This window comes from Salvelinus fontinalis, chromosome 24, assembly GCF_029448725.1.
Source record: "Salvelinus fontinalis isolate EN_2023a chromosome 24, ASM2944872v1, whole genome shotgun sequence".
NCBI classification, from domain to species: Eukaryota; Metazoa; Chordata; class Actinopteri; order Salmoniformes; family Salmonidae; genus Salvelinus; species Salvelinus fontinalis.
In genome coordinates, this window is record NC_074688.1 from 21,830,194 (window position 1) to 21,846,015 (window position 15,822).

Genomic DNA, 15,822 nt, shown 5'->3' on the forward strand with positions numbered 1-15,822 from the left:
TCAATGGTGAGTGTCCACTTTCAGTTATTAGCTAATTTCAAGTTACTTCCACGACGTTACATATAGAAGCTGATATCCGTTTTGTCATTGGAGTTTGTTTTGATGATTGTTATTACTTGTGGTGGCTTTTGCATCTGTGCACAAAACATTATGTTCTTGTATACAGAAAGAGGCTTATAGCTTCAGACGGCTCATCCGGTCTCCTGACACAGTGGAGGAGCTGCATCACATTCTGGAACCAGAGCATCTCAAGGCTCCAAGCAGCTCACCTGGAATGCAGTCTTCAGGTAGTATGTCTTCCTACACAGTTTATTACCCGGATGGGTTCTTAATTCTAAACTTGAACTATGAAATATCCTTGTTCATGGTACTGAGGGAGAGAGGGGAATGCAGAACATGTTATTGTTAGACATCAGGTATCCTATGGAATGGAGAAGGGCCACAGTCTGCTTTCAGTTGTTGGGTTGTAATTTGAAATACTTGCTACACCAGAAGTTAATGGTTATCTCTAGGAGGAATGTATATGGTGGGGTCAATTAAGGTTGTGTGAGCCAGGGGCTTGTAATGTTATTGAGTAAGGGAAAGGCAATCACATGGTTGCGGTCACTGATAAGGGTGGATTAGTGAGGAATGGGGGCCGAGGTCAAGTCACGCCACATTAAGGGAGAAGGAACAGTTTATTACCCACATCTTAATTTCCTGCCTAGCAATAAAGATGTAATGTTTAGAGAAAAGGAGGAGACTACCTAAAATAGGGTATATATACTTTTGCTGGTGGGAACATGTCTTTGTCTGTTCAGCTGTCTGACCTATTGGGTGATTAAACTCGGTTTGAGCTTTTCCTAGTTGTCCGTTATTTTTTACTCTGTTTATTTAGAACCTAACACCCAAATCCCACTATTAGGGGACTGAGGTGTAGCCAGGCTACTATTTTATTGACAATATTTATTAAATCCATCATCGCTTTGCATTCTCACTGTTTGCATTCTCATTGCCTTCTATCAGGTTTCTGCAGAGGTATCTGCAAAAAGACTGAGCTGTTCCAGTCAGAGAAAGCCAACGTGTCGACCACCACAAAGGCTAACCATCAGAAGAAGATGCAGGAGATCAGCAGCCTGGTCAAATACTTCATCCGCTGTGCCAACAAGAGTATGGGTTTGGAGAATCACAGACCAGATCAGAGGCTTATAGAGCCTAATTCCCACACCCTGTGTTATCTATCCCTTGTGTGTCCGAAATGGCTTCCCATTCCTTATATAGTGCACTACTTTTGGACCTATAGGTCTCTGATGAAAAGTAGTTCCATTTTGGACACACTGACTGTTTTGTAATCCCTCTGGGTACTTTAACCCCCCACTTCTCTCCCTACAGGATGGCCTTGTCTGGTGTGTGGCGAGCTCCTGAATCATGTGATGGAGGTGCTGCGGAGCTCATTCAGCTGCTAGGCCTATGGGGAGGACTACAGCAGCATCCTGCTCAAGAACATCCTGTCTCTCCGCAAGTACTGGTGTGAGATCACCCAGCAGCAGTGGTACAGTCAGTGGTCCTTATTGCTCTCTCAATACAGCAGGGACTTAGATTTTTATGTGCTGTGGTAATCTATGAATGTAATTGGTGATGTTTTGGGGTAATTGCAGCTAGTAATGGGGAAGTAATTGGTGATATTTTGGGGTAATTGCAGCCAGTAATAGGAAATACAAACAAATGCAATGTAAATGGTTGATTGAAGAGCAAGAAGTCATGGGTCTGCACACAATTTGGTATGTACTGTCTAGATTCGATTTAATTCCAATCTAATTCTGAACAATCCCTTCTTTCTCATATGTAACTAGATTCGCTGGATATTTATTGTGGCATTTTCACTGGTTCCCCCAAGGCCATAAACCGTGTGCTTGTGAACAGGATCATCCACACTGCAGTCCAGGGCTTCTGTCTGCAGACTGAGGGCTTCAGCCATAAACTCTTCAGCTTCTTCTCCAGAGCACTGCTCAATGTCAGGTACGATGACAATAACAACACACACCCTAGTCAACTCCATTACTGCGAAAGGTGACCTGTATCATGCAAGGGAGTTGCCACAGTCATTTTTCAGTAGTTACGCGCCTCAGAGACTGTAAGTGTTCTAAAGTGTAAACCTACTGAACTGAACTCTTAGCAATTGAGTCTACAGCGGTAGAGGCTGGTGGGAGGAGCTATTCGAGGACGGGATCATTGTAATGGCTGGAATGGAATATATGGAACGGAGTCAAACATGTGGTTTCCATATGTTTCATAGCCTTCCATTCCAGCTATTACAATAAGCCCATCATCCTATAGCTCCTCCCACCAGCCTCCTCTGGTCTACAGTGAGACCTACCATCAAGATATTTAATCCATTACACTGTGTGTGATCTGTTCTCTCTCCAGGCGGGAGAGACACTTGCCGGTGGTGGAGCACTTGGTCTGCTGCCATGAACTGCCGTATGAGGGTGTGTCGGCTGGGTGAGGAGCTCCTGCCCTCTGTGCTCTACGTATGGAGACAGACAAGGCCCAGCAGCACTCTCAAAGAGGAGATAGTAGAGTTATTCAACCTGCAGCTCTGTGTACATCATCTCAAGGGTCAAAGACACAAGACACAGGAATGGCTGGAATGTTGTGAATAGACTGAAAACTGAAAAATCACCATTGTCTTATGAATCTGTTTAGATGTTAAACAATAAAAACGGTGTAGAACAACAGACAGGTGTGGAGTGTTTTCATCACTGAAACTCTTGATGAAGTAGTATGCCATTTTAGATTATGATTGATACAGCCCATCTGACATATTTTCTTGCCCATGCCACCCCTCACTGTTCCAGGACCCTATGCTGAGGACTGGGCCAAATGGCAGAGTCTACTCCATAACCTCTATGATGCCCTGGTGACTGAGATCAGCCAGATTGGGAGCCGGAAGAAATATGCCACAGGGTTGCGCCACATCGCTGTGAAGGAGAACCTTATCGAGCTAACTGCAGACATCAGATGATAAATCTAAGATCCTTAATTTTCACATCTTGACTTCATTTACCATTTCAAGGCTAAAACCTGAGCTGTGCTGACATAGTTCACCTGTCTTTAAGATGGTTTTGGTATTGTTTGTCTCATCTTCATGTTTTGGGTGTTTGACTGTTTCTTAGCTCTATAGCGAAGATAGTAACCTCCAGATTCTAATTGGGATTATTTTGCCTTGATACAATGTTTTATGTCTGTAATTGTTTTAACACATCCCTAATACAAGTTTGTGTCTTATTCCTCTTTGCCCAGGGATTTTCCTCATAACATAATCCGCAGAATCCTTGTGCCTTTGACCCTCAAAGACACCCGAGCTGGCATTATGTTTCTCCTTGGAGCAAAGGAACTTGAGAGGTGAGGGAAATAGGATACTAAAACAGATCAATTCAACCATATTGTTATCAGTAGCTAGGTTTCCATTCATTTGGTGACAGATTTTAATGTGAATATTCTCAAATCTGCATAAAAACAATATTCGCATTTTCCCACCAGAGATGTTTCCATCAAATTGACTTGTTGCGGATAAAAGGCTGTTTGTGATGATGAAGTGAACATAAAAATATATTTTGCGGTTAAATTCCCACATACTGGGGCCTCCCGGGTGGCGCAGTGGTCTAGGGCACTGCATCTCAGTGCTAGCTGCGCCACCAGAGTCTCTGGGTTCGCGCCCAGGCTCTGTTGCAGCCGGCCGCGACCGGGAGGTCCGTGGGGCGACGCACAATTGGGCTAGCGTCGTCCGGGTTAGGGAGGGTTTGGCCGGTAGGGATATCCTTGTCTCATCGCGCTCCAGCGACTCCTGTGGCGGGCCGGGCGCAGTGCGCGCTAACCAAGGGGGCCAGGTGCACGGTGTTTCCTCCGACACATTGGTGCGGCTTGGTTGGGTTGTGCTTCGGAGGACGCATGGCTTTCGACCTTCGTCTCTCCCGAGCCCGTACGGGAGTTGTAGCGATGAGACAAGATAGTAATTACTAGCGATTGGATACCACGAAAATTGGGGAGAAAAGGGGATAAAATTTAAAAAATAAAAAACAAAAAAAATTCCCACATACTGAATAAAAAATACAAGTTCAATTTTCAACTCTACTGATGGTTTTGGCACAACAAATGTTGCGTTATATAGCGAATGTGCCCAGCGAACAACTCGCAGATACAGTGTGGAAAGGCTACTTACACGATGACATTATTATGGATAAGAACAAGATTCTTTTTATTTGTCAAACGGCAGCCAAGCATCGGTCATCATGTCACCAGAATATGACCCTTGATATTTATTGAAAAGGAGAAATAAGCTCATCAGTGTACTTTCACCACCCTGTGAAGTTCATCATCATTTATTTAATCTGTGGCCTAATAATGCATGCTTTCCCGAGTTGTAGTGGGAGGACCACACAACATTTCCTCACATGATTCCAAGTTTACTACGATATGATGGTTATTATATCAATACTGGCGCATAAAGGTGTTTCCACTGCCATTTCTCGCATAATTAATTTGACTGACACCTTGTTTAGCATATTTTTTAGTTTTGTTAACATTTGGAAAGTTTTTACTGACAAATTTGCTATTGCCATCAGACCAGTCGTGACACTTTCTGTCATGTACTTTACTCGCATAAAAAGTTTGGATGAAAACCTGGTTAGTGCAAACATTTTTCATTTAACTTGGCAAGTCAGTTAAGAACAAATTATTTACAATGACGGCCTACCCCGGCCAAACCCGGATGACGTTGGGCTATTTTTGCGCCGCCCTATGGGACTCCCAATCACGGCCGGATGTACAACTAATTTCCAAGTCGGACATTTTCGAGTTTTCTAGTTCCGACTAGTACGTGAAGAAAGCAGATAGCAACCTGTACACGACCTGTTATCGGATTCTAAAGCAAATTAAGAAAAAAAATATTTACTGTTTTTTTGTGATACGGTAGCTTTGCCACTCAGTACTGGCTTTCTGATTCGCTGTCCCAGTACAGCGTCCATGGCATCGAACCATGATGGTGGACAATAACTCCAGCGGTCGGAACCGTTTGCCTTAATTTCGTTGAGCTGCTCTGTCAGCTGGTGCTTAAAGCTAGTGAGGGAGATATGAGTCTCCAGCTTCAGTGATTTTTGCAGTTCGTTCCAGTCACTGGCAGGAGAGAACTGGAAGGAAAGGCGGCCAAATAGGGATTGGCTTTGGGGGTGAGATATACCTGCTGGAGTGCATGCTACGAGTGGGTGCTGCTATGGTGACCAGTGAGCTGAGATAAGTCGTGGCTTTACCTAACAGAGACTTGTAGATGACCTAGAGCCAGTGGGTTTGGTGACGGGTATGAAGCGAGGGCCAGCCAACGAGAGCGTACAGGTCGCAGTGGTGGGTAGTATATGGGGCTTTGGTGACAAAACGGATGGCACTGTGATAGACTGCATCCAATTTGTTGAGTAGTGTTCGAGGCTATTTTATAAATGACATCGCCAAAGTTGAGGATCAGTAGGATGGTCAGTTTTACAAGGGTATGTTTGGCAGCATGAGTGAAGGATGCTTTGTTGTAAAATAGGAAGCAGATTCTAGATTTAATTCTGGATTGGAGATGCTTAATGTGAGTCTGGAAGGAGAGTTTCCAGCCTAACCAGACACCTAGGTATTTGTAGTTGTCCACATATTCTAAGTCAGAACCGTCCAGAGTAGTGATGCTGGACGGGCGGCCAGGTGCGAGCTGTGATCGGTTGAAGATCATGCATTTAGTTTTACTTGCATTTACGAGCATTTGGAGGCCACGGAAGGAGAGTAGTATGGCATTGAAGCTCGTCTGGATGTTAGTTAACACAGTGTCCAAAGAAGGGCCGGAAGTATACAGAATGGTGTCGTCTGCGTAGAGGTGGATCAGAGAGTCACCAGCAGCAAGAGCGACATCATTGATGTATACAGAGAAAAGAGTTGGCCTGAGAATTGAACCCTGTGGCACCCCCATAGAGACTGCCAGAGGTCCGGACAACAGGCCCTCCGATTTGACACACTGAACGCTATCTGAGAAGTAGTTAGTGAACCAGGCGAGGCAATCATTTGAGAAACTAAGGCTGTTGAGTCTGCCAATAAGAATGTGGTGATTGACAGAGTTGAAAGCCTTGGCCAGGTCGATGAATACGGCTGCACAGTAATGTCTCTTATCGATGGCGGTTATGATATTGTTTAGGACCTTGAACGTGGCTGAGGTGCACCCATGACCAGCTCTGAAACCAGATTGCGTAGCGGAGAAGGTAAGGTGGGATTCAAAATGGTCGGTAATCTGTTAGTTAACTTGGCTTTCGAATACCTTAGAAAGGCAGGGTAGGATAGATATAGGTCTGTAGCAGTTTGGGTCTAGAGTGTCTCCCCCTTTGAAGAGGGGGATGACCGCAGCAGCTTTCCAATCTTTGGGAATCTCAGACGATACGAAAGAGAGGTTGAACAGGCTGGTAGTAGGGGTTGCAACAATTTCGTCAGATAATTTTAGAAAGAGATGGTCCAGATTGTCTAGCCCAGCTGATTTGTAGGGGTCCATATTTTGCAGCTCTTTCAGAACATCAGCAATCTGGATTTGGGTGAAGGAGAAATGGGGAAGGCTTGGGCGTTGCTGTGGAGGGTGCAGGGCTGTTGACCGGGGTAGGGGTAGCCAGGTGGAAAGCATGGCCAGCTGTAGAAAAATGCTTACTGAAATTCTCAATTATCGTGGATTTATCGGTGGTGACAGTGTTTCCTAGCCTCAGTGCAGTGGGCAGCTGGGAGGAGGTGCTCTTATTCTCCATGGACTTTACAGTGTCTCAGAACTTTTTTGAGTTTGTGCTACAGGATGCAAATTTATGCTTGAAAAAGCTAGCCTTAGCTTTCCTAACTGCCTGTGTATATTGGTTCCTAACTTCCCTGAATAGTTGCATGTCATGGGGGCTATTCGATGCTAATGCAGTACGTCACTGGATGTTTTTGTGCTGGTCAAGGGCAGTCAGGTCTGGAGAGAACCAAGGGCTATATCTGTTCCTGGTTCTACATTTTTTGAAAGGGGCATGCTTATTTAAAATGGTGAGGAAGGCACATTTAAAGAATGACCAGGCATCCTCTACTGACGGGATGAAGTCAATATCCTTTCAGGATACCCGGGTCAGGTCGATTAGAAAGGCCTGCTCGCTGAAGAGTTTTTGGGAGCGTTTGACAGTGATGAGGAGTGGTCGTTTGACCGCAGACCCGTTACGGATGTAGGCAATGTGTCACGACTCCGACCGAAGGTGACTCCCCTTCCCGTTCGGGTGGCGCTCGGCGGTCATCGTCGCCGGCCTACTAGCTGCCACTGACTCTTTTCCTCCCCCTCCTTATGTGTTTATTGGTTACACCTGTGTTGAGGTGATTGTAATTAGTTGGGCTTTATTAGTCAGCCAGCCCACCTGTTTCTTTGTGCGGAATTGATCATTTTGTACCTTGGTATCGGGAGTAGACGAACGTATTGTTTATTTGTTCGTAGAGTGTATTGGACTGTTTTTTCGTCCCCTGTGTATGGGGCATTTGTTTGTACACCCAGTGTTTTCGTGGGGCCGTTGTTTACCGTGTGTGCATTAAAAGCACTATATTGAACTCTCTGTTGTTCCTGCGCCTGACTTCACACTCCCGACACCCAGAGCGTTACACAATGAGGCAGTGATTGCTGAAATCTTGGTTGAAAACAGCAGAGGTGTATTTCGAGGGTAAGTTGGTTAAGAAGGTGCCCGTGTTATCTATGAGGGTGCCCGTGTTTATGGATTTGGGGTTGTACCTGGTGGGTTCATTGATCATTTGTGTGAGATTGAGGTCATCAAGCTTAGATTGTAGGATGGCTGGGGTGTTAAGCATGTCCCAGTTTAGGTCACCTAGCAGCACGAGCTTTGAAGATAGATGGGGGGAAATCAGTTCACATATGGTGTCCAGGGCACAGCTGGGGCAGAGGGTGGTCTATAGAAAGCGGCAACGGTGAAAGACTTATTTCTGGAAAGGTGGATTTTTAGAAGTAGAAGCTCGAATTGTTTGGGTACAGACCTGGATAGTAAGACAGAACTCTGCAGGTTATCTCTGCAGTAGATTGCAACACCGCCCCCTTTGGCAGTTCTATCTTGTCGGAAAATGTTATAGTTAGGGATGGAAATGTACCGTTTATTGGGATGTTGAAGAGATCAAAAATATTCCTGGAGTGATTGATGCACGTCAGTTGAATCTGTGTGGTGAATTAAGAAAAAGTGAAGAGTATCTGTTCTATTGTTTTTTGATAGAGTCTCTCCCTACTCAAGTGCAGTTAGGGTATATTAACTACAGAGTCAGATCATTTATCCCAAGACCAATGCAGTGTGATCATTTTAAAGCTTTTGGTCATGTTTCAGGTGTTTGCAGAAGGGAGAAGCTGAGATGTCCAAGTTGTGGGAAAAAATCATATAATGTGTTATAAAAGTGATGCAAATGTGACATGTTGCAATTGTGGTGGGAACCATGAAGCCACGTCTTTCGATTGCTCCACAAAGGTGAAAGAGAATGAGGTGGCCAAAGTCGGGGCTTTTAAGAGCATTTCATATGCAGCAGCTGTTAAAAGGGTTGAGGGTTTGAACTGTGCACCTGAAGAGTCCATGGTGATGGACAGGCCTTCACCGCAGGCTGTAGGGGTTGCCTTTCACCAGCAGGATCCTGACATTTGAAAGATTAAGAAGGTGGACTTTGTGGCCTTTATAGCTATGGTGATTTAATGGCACTGCCAAGGTGGAGAGAAGGTCCAGCCATACCACCCTCTCAGGCCCTAGTGCCTGAGAAGTGAGATATGGAGATTTGAAAGAAGGAAGAAGTGGGAGATTTGTTTTGTCAATGTACTATTTTCATTTGGGTGGATTAAGTTAGTTTCCCAATTACGTATGGATTTTCTTTTTTACCTTGTTTTCGTTTCAACCCGTGCAGTTGGTGGTGGCAAGACACCTTTTGGGGTTGTAGTCCGCTATAAAAGGAGGTCGGGAAGACCAGAGGAAGGAGCGGGACAGAAAATGGCAGAAACTGAGGTTTTGTTTGAAACTGCTAGTGAGTCGCGTGAAACTAATAGTACAGAAAGTGAGTGAGTGGGTTAGAGTGGTGAAGAAAAAGGGAAATGAAAAGTAAAACTATGTTGGAAAATAGGAAACCACTAGACTCGTTTTTGGTCGGAGTCAGGGTTTGGATCGATGCTACTTGGGAAATCTGTTTTAAAGTCTCCAGGAAAATCTGGAATGTGTTGGAAGAAAGTGTGGAGTCGATGAGAGTCACAAGAAGTAGTCTTATTTGAATTTTTTGTGTGTCTGCGGAGCAGAAGAAGCGTGTGTTAAGACAAAAAATATATCGGATTGGATTGTTTCCTGCGTGGATTTTCGTAGCATGGCGCCTGTCAAGGGGGTTATTTCTGGGGTGGAACGAAAAGTAAAGGCAGAGCATATAACTGAAGACATCGATGGAGTGGTTGGTACACGTCGATTGACCTGTATGGTGGACGGAGAAAAGAAGTTCACTTCATCTATGCTACTGTTCTTTGAGGAAGAGTCTCCCCCTTCTCATGTAAAGTTAGGATTCATGAGATACACCCCTTCAGTGTCATAAATGTAAAATATTTGGTCATGTGTCAAGTGTGTGCAGAAGGGAAGAATATCATATGCCAGATGAAGGGCAATGCTGCAACTGTGGAGGTGAACATGCACCTGAATTCTTGGGAGTGCCCTGTAAGGAGAATGAGGTGGCAAGGGTATGCAGTGTCCAGCGTGTCTCCTAACTGGAGGCGGTGAGAAAATGGAAAGGAACGAGTGGCGGGTAAGAAGCAATGATAGTAGAACCACCACGACCAGTGAATGTTTCTCATCAACCGAGGGATAGTGAATTGCTACATGTTAAAAAAGTGGACTTTGTTTTGTTTATTGTAATGGTCATAAATTGTACAGCACAAGCGGGGAAGAAGTCTTTGAAAATTGGAATCGTGAATGATGCAGAATGTTTTTTGGGTCTTTTTGATTTCACTGCCGGGTCGGTGCAAGAAATCCTGTCGGTGAATGTACCCCCATCACAGGCCCCTGAGCCTGTATAGGGATGTATTTTGGCGTGGACTGTGATTGAAGAAGTATGATGTTTAATATTTGTATTTATTTTGTTGACATGTTTTATTTTGTATGGCATTGTTTTCCCCCTTTCCTGAAATCTTTTTTGTTTTTATTCAATACCCCATCCAGCTGATGGCGTTAATGCACCATTAACATTGGATGCCAACCGCCGTTAAACTCCATCGAAGAAGAGGAGTTTGTGAAATTGTACTTTTCTTTTGTAAATTAACCCGTTTTAATTTATTGCAACAAAATGTGATTGCAATGCGACGTTCTCCTGATTTTCATTGGAACTTTGTCACATAAGCAATGGCGCGAAATCTATTTGAACATACAGTACCAGTCAAAAGTTTGGACACACCTACTCATTCAAGGGTTTTTCTTAATTTTACTATTTTCTACATTGTAGAATAATAGTGAAGACATCAAAATAATGAAATAACACATATGGAATCATGTAGTAACCAAAAAAGTGTTGAACAAATCAAAATATATTTATGATTTTAGATTCTTTCCATTAGCCAGCATTCTCTTAACCAGCTTCATGAGGTAGTCTCCTCTAATACATTTCAATTCACAGGTGTGCCTTGTTGAAGTTAATTTGTGGAATTTCTTTCCTTAATGCATTTGAGGTCAATCAGTTGTGTTGTGACAAGGTACGGGTGGTATACAGAAGATAGCCCTATTTGGTAAAAGACCAAGTCCATATTATGGCAAGAACATCTCAAATAAGCAAAGACAAACAACAGTCCATCATTACTTTAAGAAGGTCAGACAATCCGGAACATTTCAAGAACTTTTAACATTTCTTCAAGTACAAATGCCATCAAACGCTATGATGAAACTGGCTTTCATGAGTACTGCCACAGGAAAGGAAGACCCAAAGTTATCTTTGCTGCAGAGGATAAGTTCATTAGAGTTAACTACACCTCAGATTGCAGCCCAAATAAACGCTTTGCAGAGTTCAAGTGACAGACACATCTTAACATCAACTGTTCAGAGGAGACTGTGAATCAGGCCTTCATGATCGAATTGCTGCAAAGAAGCCACTACTAAAGGAAACCAATAAGAATAAGACTTGCTTGGGCCAAGAGACACAAGCAATGGATTAGACCGGTGGAAATCTTTCCTTTGGTCAGATGAGTCCAAATTTGAGATTTTTGGTTCCAACCTCTGTCTTTGTGAGATGCAGAGTAGGTGAACAGATGATAGTAAAAATAAAGAAAAACCCTTGAACGAGTAGGTGTGTCTAAACTTTTGACTGGTAATGTGTATGTGTGTGTATATATATATGAGGTTGGAATAATACTGTGAAAATTATAATAATGCCCTTTTAGTTTAAGAGCTGTTTGAAAAGGCTGCATGAAATTAAAGCCTGTTTCGGTGATATGGAGTTTTGGCATGCCTAGTGACATCACAAGGCGCTAAATTAGTTAATAGACCAGTAAGAAAGAGTTCCAAATCTCTCTGCCAATAACAGTTTGTTTTCCCCTCCCCACTCAGACCACTGCCAGACAGCTTATTTTTGACTGTTTTGATTAAAAACTATCATAGTAAGATACTTAATTGTTACCCAGAAATTATTTTGCTGTTGAGGGCTGCATTGGACCTTTACCTTTTTTGCTGTAACTAAGAGCCATTGGGAATACAAAATATATTGATAACTAATCCCTTTTATCTGTGTGAATATTCATATTTTGAAGGATTTTTGAGAAAAACAGGGTGACCCGGAAGTAATTTGTGATTCGTTGATGCTGACCTGGAGGCTTCAATAGGTGGGCTACCTCGGCCCACTTTTATCGAACCGAGCCGTGCTAGGCAGAATATTGTGAAAAGGTTATTCAATAATCTTCTGCAAATAGCAAATAAATTACCCTCAAAAACAACAAATCTCTGTTTTGCGCATGTCAATTGTGTGTGACACTTGAGGAGGTAGAGGTGTTGTTCGGGATTGTTCAAGAGCAGCTTCTCTCCGCAGTGAGAAACGAGAGAGGCTTTACCAAACTTCAGAGCGAAACTTAGTTCAGAACCAAACGAGTCCACGCCTGATTTCCCACCAGAGGAGAAAGATCCCGCGGTAACTTAGACAAATGTCCCTTTTCCAATGCAGGGTTTTACACAATGATGTATATCAACACTAGATTGATAATGCGTATTGGCTATTGAGAGGCTTTGAAGCTACCGGTCAGCCATGTTGGCACTCCCCAGTAGGAGCAGCCCTCCATGGGAATTAATGGAATTCTACAGTATTTTAATTAAATGTTTCAAGGACAAAATTACATTTAAGTATTTTTGTTGTTGTAGTGGACAGTAACATTAGTAATTAAAACAATATACTTTAAGGAAAATGTTTTTGTTTTTATTTGTATGTTTAGCTCACAATATAATTTGAAAGTTTTCACTAAGGTGTCTGTGAATAAAATAAATGTGGCAAAAATGAATGTAGACTTTAATAAATGCATTTCTATAGCTTCCAAAATATTTTTTTACTATGGCGGAGGAGTGCCAAGATGAAGGCACACTGGCTTCAACACAGCGCCTCCTATAAGTGATATTGGGTATTGGGCCATGGCCTATTTGTCTTTTTTTCATCATGGCTACACTGCTATGCCTTTCCTGGCACTGGGAAACCAGTGGAGGTTGGTTGGAGGAGCTATAGGAGGATGGACTCATTGGAATGGCTGGATTGGAATTAATGGAACAGAGTCAAACGTGATTTCCATATGTTTGATGTGTTCGATACTGTTCCATTTATTCTATTCCAGCATTTACTCCTCCCACTAGCCATTACTCCTCCCACCAGCCTCCACTGGTTTCCCAGTGTTTGGAAATGGTGTATGGTGTTTCCATAGCTAAAGCTACTTGCAAGTGTAGGCTAACACTGTGTATGTGACCGTTATACAGCTCTGCCCAGAGGCCCAAGCTTTTGTGGCACAGTCCGTTAAGCGCTCACATCTGCACTGTAGAAGCCTCGATGCAGCTCTCTTCTTTCCCGCTACACTGGTAGCAGCAGTGGGAATGAAGCAGCTTCTGCCACATAGGACAGAGGCAGTACAGTACAAAGCTCACATACACTGTGTTACACAAGCCTTGCTAGTTATTGCTTCCACAGACAAGTCTCCATCCAGTTGGATGCCTGATGAGGTCCTCGGTTTCTTTAGTCACCGTTCAGGAACTTCAGGTTCTGAGGGGATAAATTCAGCATCTAGGCTGTTGGAGTCGGCTGATTCCCCTCAAAAAGCAGAGGATTATGGTAAGCTGAGAAACACTGATCCATTACATTTTTAGTAAGCCAAAATGACCTTACCGGATAACATTTTATCTGTGCTTACTAGTGTCTTTCAACTGATCTGGTGCATTCACAGATGAATCTTCATTCCACTGGACAACTGAGGAGGTTCATGCACTGTTAACACTCTGGGCAGACAGTTCAGGAGCAGCTTCTCTGCAATGTGAAATGATAGAGTCTTTACCAAACTTAGTTCAGAGTTCACTGCCCTGGGGTTTAACAGGTCAAAGAGGTGCATAGAGAAAATCCTAAAGCTGAAACAAGAGTAGCATAAAATCAAGGCTAACAATAAGAAGAGGAGCTACAACCACCGTAGAGAAAGATGGTTTGCCATCATGGATAGTGTCCACCGTCACCAACCAAGCACTTTGGTAATAGATTCAGATGGAAAGATTTTGGAGTCAACTCAACCTGATTCCCCACAAGAAGTCAAAGATTCTAGTAAGTTAAGTTGTCTAGTACAGCTTCTACACTAGTGCACATTTTTAAAACACTAACTTGGCCTGCAACTGCAAGCTCGGAAGTTAATATTGTTTGTCAACTGATCTGGTGCTTCCCCAGACACCTGATGAGGTCCATGGTTTCCTTGGTCACCGAATAGGTACCTCCACTGCTAAGATAAATTCACCTACTATGCTGTTGGAGTTGACTGATACTCCACAAGAAAGAGAACATTATGGTAAGTCCTCTAGTAATGTCTGCTAACCATCTGAGGGACTGGACAGTAAAATAGAAGTTGAGGAACACTTATCTAGTACACCTATTTGGAAAATGTATAATCTTGCTAGCTAACATTGTTTGCCAGTTTGTTAGTGCTTTTAACTGATCTGGGGTGCTAACAGATGAATCTCGAGCCAGCTGGTCAACTGAGGAGGTCCATGTATTGTTAACACTGGGCAGATGGAAGTGTTCAGGAGCAGCTTCTCTCCGCAGTGAGAAACAAGAGAGTTTTTACCAAACTTAGTTCAGAGCTTGCTTCCCTCGGATCTACGAAGTTGTCTAAGCAGTGCAGAGAGAAAATAATAAAGCTGAAATCGGAATACAAAAAAATAAAGACCGACACTAGCAAAAATAGGTCCAACATTTGTGGAAGAAGATAGTTTGCCATCGTGGATGCTGTCCTCAGTCAGCGAACAAGAACTTCATGCTTGTTTGCTTTTGGAGTCAACCCAGCCTAAGTCCTTGCCAGAGGCGGATATTAAGTTGTACTATACATTTTCAAAATGGTAACTCAGTGTTTTTTGAGTAAGTGCTTTTAAAATGGTGGCTGGCTTTATAGATATTCGTTGAAGCTGGCTAGTATCCCAAATCCTAGCGAAAGCCATTTTAGATCTAACCTATACAATATTTTAGGTTTAAACTTGTCCTTGGATTTTATCTTATGTAATACATATTTTCTTGTTTGTGTTTCCCACTGTAGGTCCCGGTTTAACTCTGTCCTCACTGTGTCTCCTTGCTCCAACATTATGCCTGATGTCAGCATTCATGTGGCAAGTGGCTCGGCAGCATATTGTAAAGCATTATGGGAAGCTGGAGGAGTTTGTGCATTTAGTGACAGAGAGGGTTCCAGAGTTGCTGAGTTCCAGGCAGAGGACCCAACTTCTTCTGGGTCTGAGAGCAAGGGTGAGAGAGGTGGAAATGCATGCAGAGGATTCTGATAGAAGTATGGGCAGCTACTAGCTGCAAATAGTATGTTTTCCCCTGGGGCTGCCTCTCACATGTCTACCTCTTTTTCAGCTGGTACTGGAGTTGTGTCTCAGTGAGAGCACAGCTGACCTCGTGACTATCCAGCCTCACCTGGACAAAATCCATTATTTGACAGAATACGCTGTACACAAAGAGGTAAGTTAACTTATTTTGGCAACATTGTAAAGTGAAGTAAATATGAATGTTTTTAAGATGTTTTCAGCCAATATGTTGTAGTGAGTTCATGTTTGATGTCATTTGTTTGGTTTGTTTATGCTTACTGACAGAGTAATGATGATGAGTTGGAGGCTACAGAGTCTCTTTGTGGAGTTGGTCCAAACCCTACTGGAAGACCCTTCTGAGAGGGAGCACTTCTTCCAGATAAGAGATCTTTCTGGTTCGTGACTATAAGGTGCTTATCACTTGTATCAGCATTGGCACTTGATGTTGTGTTAAATTATATCTTTTTCAGGAGTTATTCCCAGCACACTTTGGCCCTCGGGTATGACAGCACTGCAGGTACTGGTGTGGGAGTTCCTCTCCGGACTGGAGGAGCCGCTACCTGTACCAGACTTCACACAGGTACAGAATAAAGCATCACAGTATACGTTTGATCCTTTTAGTTTACAGTAGGTTTTATGCCCAAAAAATTGTTTGCTGTCTTACAAAGATGGCCAGACTACAACTGAATAGAAAATACTTCACATTACATTTTAGGTAATTCCATGTGTGTAAAACATCAAG

General features: G+C 43.2%; 1 pseudogene; it reads left to right on the plus strand.

The window, feature by feature from the left end:
* The first annotated feature begins 133 nt into the window (after nt 1-133).
* LOC129822148 (serine-protein kinase ATM-like) lies at nt 134-2,770 on the plus strand (annotated as a pseudogene).
* The last annotated feature ends 13,052 nt before the right edge of the window (nt 2,771-15,822 follow it).